This window comes from Anser brachyrhynchus (genome assembly GCF_964034855.1).
Source record: "Anser brachyrhynchus genome assembly, contig: SCAFFOLD_317, whole genome shotgun sequence".
Classification (NCBI taxonomy): Eukaryota; Metazoa; Chordata; class Aves; order Anseriformes; family Anatidae; genus Anser; species Anser brachyrhynchus.
This window is the reverse complement of record NW_027663587.1, coordinates 62,876-68,242: the sequence shown is the minus strand read 5'-3', so window position 1 is coordinate 68,242 and position 5,367 is coordinate 62,876.

The window sequence follows — 5,367 nt, the reverse complement described above, 5'->3', positions numbered from 1 at the left end:
TTAATTGGCACAATGCACCATAGTTAGCAAAGACACTAAGTAGCATCCTAGTTTAACGCTGTCAGCGCTCTATCTCTACTTGATAAGATTCTCCTAACTCCCTCTCTCACTGGAGCCCACGCAGCCCTCCGTCCTGCCGAAGGACTTCACGGGGACTTCTGCCGGCTCCGGGTGCCCGCACACAGACAGAAATGGCTTTGAGAGAAAACAATCAGGAGGAGGAGAGCTCAGAGACTGCGGCCGGCTTCGGCCACCTTCCCCTCGCTTTCCCTCTCCGTGTTCAAACCAAGCACTGTTCTGCCGTCAACCTTCGCTGCCTCTGCCCGCGGCGCTGGGCTTTCGCGTGTGCCATTGCTCCTCTACATATTTTATCCTTCCTTTTGTAAGGAATGGTCCAGCAATTCGTGTCACTAAGGGATTTGAAGGGTTACCATCGAGGCCCGGGTCTAGGTGATAAGAGAACAAAGGGGTTTTTAGGGAAAAGTGCTGACTACTGCAGGGGATGTTGCTAGAGTTTCTGAAATCCGGCGCAGAGGCTCCCAAACGAGGAGGAAGGGGGAGCTGAAGGACAATTGGAGGACAAAAGCCTGAGAGGAAGACAACCAGCATTCAGCCCGAGCAAGCCCCGAGAGACCACCAGAGACTGGTACGCAGGCGCCCCTGGGAGGGGTTTCGGATTCCGGAAACCAATTCTAATAACCCTGCCTCTTCTCGAAGTAGTAATGAATATGTATTAGCCTGGGAGCATCAAAACCAGCTGCCTTACGTAACAGGCGTGCGTCCTGGGGGAGCAGAGACTCCCGGCGCACCCAGCGCTGCTTGCTTGCCTCTATTCGTTTAATAAATTGTAAACTTTGATTGTAATCCTATTTGGATTTATAACAGCCATTTATAACACTTTTTATATTTGTATTTTATTTAAGGCTGTCTTGCCCCCCTCCCCCCCCAGCCTCGCTGCTCGCCAATAAAGCTGGCGCAGGGGCTAAGGGATTTGAAGGGCCTGCTTGTACACCTAAGGGATTTGAGGGCCTGCTTGTACACCTTTGGGGACTGCCTCTTTTGGGGGGGGGGGGGGGGGTGTTAGGAGCTGCTTGTATACTTTTTTAGGCATTCCTCTGAGAGGGGGTTGGGAGCTTCGTGTATACTGGGGGGTAGGGCCTCCCTCGAGGTGGAAGCGGGGGGGGGTTGGAGCGTTTCTACACTGTAGGGGCCTGCCTGTACACTTTTGGGGCCTGCCTTGGAGGGGTTGGGAACTGCTTGTACACCTTTGGGGCCTGCGTCTGCGCGGGGCGGGGGGGGTTAGGGGGTTGGAGCTGGTTTTAACCTTTCGGGCTTGCATCTGGAGGGGCTTGGGGCCTGCCTTTGGGGGGGTGGTTGTGAGCTGCTTGTATACTGTAGGGGCCTGCTTGTACACCTTTGGGGCCTGCGTCTGGGGGGGGGTGGGAGCTGCTTGTACACTGTTAGGGCCTGCCTTGGGGGAGGGGTTGGGGCATGTGCCTTGGGGGCATGGGGTTGGGAGCTGCTTCTACGCTGTAGGGGTCTGGGTCTTGGGGGGTTGGGGCTGTTTGTACACCTTTGTGGTGTGCCTCTGGGGAGGATGGGGAGTTGCTTGTACACCTTTGGGGCCTGTGTCTGGGGGGGGGTTGGGGCCTGTGCCAGGGGGGTTGGGAGCTGCTTGTACGCTCTAGGGTCCTCTGGCAGGCTTTGGGGCCTCCCTTTGAGGGGGGCAGTTGGGAGCTGGTTGTACACCTTTGGGGCCTGAGTCTGGGGTGTGGGGGCTGGGGCTGAGGCCTGGGGCCTGGGGCATGCATCTGGGTGGTGGTGGGGGGGGGTCCAGTTCATGGGGGGGGGTGGGTTGGGAGCTGCTTGTGGACAGTTGGGGTCTGCATCCGGGTGTGGCTGGGGCCTGCTTGTAGACTTCTGCAGCCTGTGTCTGGTGTTTGGGGGCTTTTCTGTAGTGTTTGGGGATTGCATTTTGGCTTTGGGATGTGTCTAGAGCTTCTGGGGCCTAGCTGTAGTGCTTGGGGCCTGCGTCTGGGGCTTTTCTGTAGCATTTTGGTAGCGTGTTTGTGATTTGGGGTCTGTATCCAGGGTTTTGCCTTTTTTGTAGTTTTCAGCTTTGTGTCTGTTTCTTTGTTGGTTGCCTGGGGTTTGGGGTTTGGATCATTAGTCAGTGTCATTAGCGTCGGGGGGTTGATATGAAGGGTTAGGGTTGTGGTTAGAGTTGTTAGGGTTAAACAGAATAAGGATTTTAGGGTAAGGGGATCAAGGTTGTGGGAATAAAAATGTTTTTGCACAGAGTTACATCGTTTAGAGGGAAGGAAGGTGGTATTGATATATGCTTGCAGTGATAAGAAAGCTTAACAGACAACCTTGTAAAATGCAGACAACCAGAATCCTTAGAGCAATTGGGTGGAAATCACGGTGTAAGAAACATTACCACCTCAAAGAGGAAAACAGTCAAGAAAAAAAATAAAATTGACTAGTAACAGGCCAGCAGCTGTGTATTTTCTGTGAAGCACTGGATAGATTGTGAACATGGATTACCCAGTCAATGGGGAAACTGGGGAGGGTCCTGGTCACCGAGAGGAAAAAAAAAATTATATAAACTGTGTTATGGAACTAGTAGGTGGCTTGTGGGACGCCTGCCATTGCAATCGTGAATAAAAATGCTACCTCACTGAGATACTTGCCTGAGCCTATGGTATTGGTTACAGAGTGTTTCTAATAAGGTGTTAGGGTTTTAAGGTTTCAGGGCTAAGGCACTAGGGTTGGGTTTCAGGGTTAGGGTTTCCAGGGTTTAGGGTTAGGATTTTAAGGTTGTTAGGGTTGGAGTTATAAGGGTTAGGGTTTGGGGGTTAGTGTGTTAAGGTTTTAAAGTATTTTGTGGTTTTAGTGTTGATAGGGTTTTTAGGGTTAGGGTCTTAGGGTTTTAGTTATGGTCAGGTATTTAGGGTTAGGGTTTTAAGGTCTTTTTTTTTTTTTTTTTAAGGTTAGGGTCTCCAGCGGTAGGGCTTTGAGAATCTTTACGTTTTGGGTTAGGGTTTAGAGGGTCTTAATTTTTAGGGTTAGGGCTTTTAGGCGTAGGTCTAGTGTGGTAAATTTTATCGGGTTAGGACTGTAAGGGTTTTTAGGGTTAGGGTTTCTAGGGTTTTTTGGGGTAGGGGTTAGGGTTAGATCCGTGGTTGCCATAGCGTTAGGGGTCAAGGTTCTTAGGGGTTAGGCCTAATATTAGGGCGGAAGGCCAAAATAAGAGGGTGGGAGCCCCCCCCAAAATTGAAGGGTCGAAGCCCCAATTTAGGGGAAGAAACGTCAAAATTGTGGGGTCCCACAAAATTGGGCGGAAGAGCTCTTAATATTGGGGGAAACCCAAAAAAGGAGGGTGGGGGACTCTAAAATTGGGGGGACCCCCCCAAATTGGTTGTGCCCCCCCCCAAATTGGTTGTGTCCCCCCCAAAATTGGTTGTGTCCCCCCCAATTAGGGGAGGAACCCCCAAAATTGGGTGGGCGAACCCCCATATTGGGGGGGCAGAACACTTAAATGGAAGTGTGAAATTCCAGAATTGAATGTGGACCCCCCAGAACAGTCTTCAGGGGTTTAGTGTGGTAAATTTTATCGGGTTAGGGCTGTAAGGGTTTTTAGGGTTAGGGTTTCTAGGGTTTGTTGGGGTAGGGGTTAGGGTTAGATCCGTGGTTGCCATAGCGTTAGGGGTCAAGGTTCTTAGGGGTTAGGCCTAATATTAGGGCGGAAGGCCAAAATAAGAGGGTGGGAGCCCCCCCCAAAATTGAAGGGTTGAAGCCCCAAGTTAGGGGAAGGAACGTCAAAATTGTGGGGTCCCCCAAAATTGGGCGGAAGAACTTTTAATATTAGGGGGGAACCCAAAAAAGGAGGGTGGGGGACTCTAAAATCGGTTGTGTCCCCCCCAAATTAGGGGAGGAACCCCCAAAATTGGGTGGGCGAACCCCCAAATTGGGGGGAAGAAGACTTAAATGGAAGTGTGAAATTCCAGAATTGGATGTGGACCCCCCAGAACAGTCTTCAGGGGTTTAGTGTGGTAAATTTTATCGGGTTAGGGCTGTAAGGGTTTTTAGGGTTAGGGTTTCTAGGGTTTGTTGGGGTAGGGGTTAGGGTTAGATCCGTGGTTGCCATAGGGTTAGGGGTCAAGGTTCTTAGGGGTTAGGCCTAATATTAAGGCGGAAGGCCAAAATAAGAGGGGAGGAGCCCACCCAAAATTGAAGGGTTGAAGCCCAAAGTTAGGGGAAGGAACGTCAAAATTGTGGGGTCCCCCAAAATTGAGCGGAAGAGCTCTTAATATTGGGGGAAACCCAAAAAAAGGAGGGTGGGGGACTCTAAAATTGGTTGTGTCCCCCCCAAAATTGGTTGTGTCCCCCCCAATTAGGGGAGGAACCCCCAAAATTGGGTGGGCGAGCCCCCATATTGGGGGGGCAGAACACTTAAATGGAAGTGTGAAATTCCAGAATTGAATGTGGACCCCCCAGAACAGTCTTCAGGGGTTTAGTGTGGTAAATTTTATCGGGTTAGGGCTGTAAGGGTTTTTAGGGTTAGGGTTTCTAGGGTTTGTTGGGGTAGGGGTTAGGGTTAGATCCGTGGTTGCCATAGCGTTAGGGGTCAAGGTTCTTAGGGGTTAGGCCTAATATTAGGGCGGAAGGCCAAAATAAGAGGGTGGGAGCCCCCCCCAAAATTGAAGGGTTGAAGCCCCAAGTTAGGGGAAGGAACGTCAAAATTGTGGGGTCCCCCAAAATTGGGCGGAAGAACTTTTAATATTAGGGGGGAACCCAAAAAAGGAGGGTGGGGGACTCTAAAATCGGTTGTGTCCCCCCCAAATTAGGGGAGGAACCCCCAAAATTGGGTGGGCGAACCCCCAAATTGGGGGGAAGAAGACTTAAATGGAAGTGTGAAATTCCAGAATTGGATGTGGACCCCCCAGAACAGTCTTCAGGGGTTTAGTGTGGTAAATTTTATCGGGTTAGGGCTGTAAGGGTTTTTAGGGTTAGGGTTTCTAGGGTTTGTTGGGGTAGGGGTTAGGGTTAGATCCGTGGTTGCCATAGGGTTAGGGGTCAAGGTTCTTAGGGGTTAGGCCTAATATTAAGGCGGAAGGCCAAAATAAGAGGGGAGGAGCCCACCCAAAATTGAAGGGTTGAAGCCCAAAGTTAGGGGAAGGAACGTCAAAATTGTGGGGTCCCCCAAAATTGAGCGGAAGAGCTCTTAATATTGGGGGAAACCCAAAAAAAGGAGGGTGGGGGACTCTAAAATTGGTTGTGTCCCCCCCAAAATTGGTTGTGTCCCCCCCAATTAGGGGAGGAACCCCCAAAATTGGGTGGGCGAGCCCCCATATTGGGGGGGCA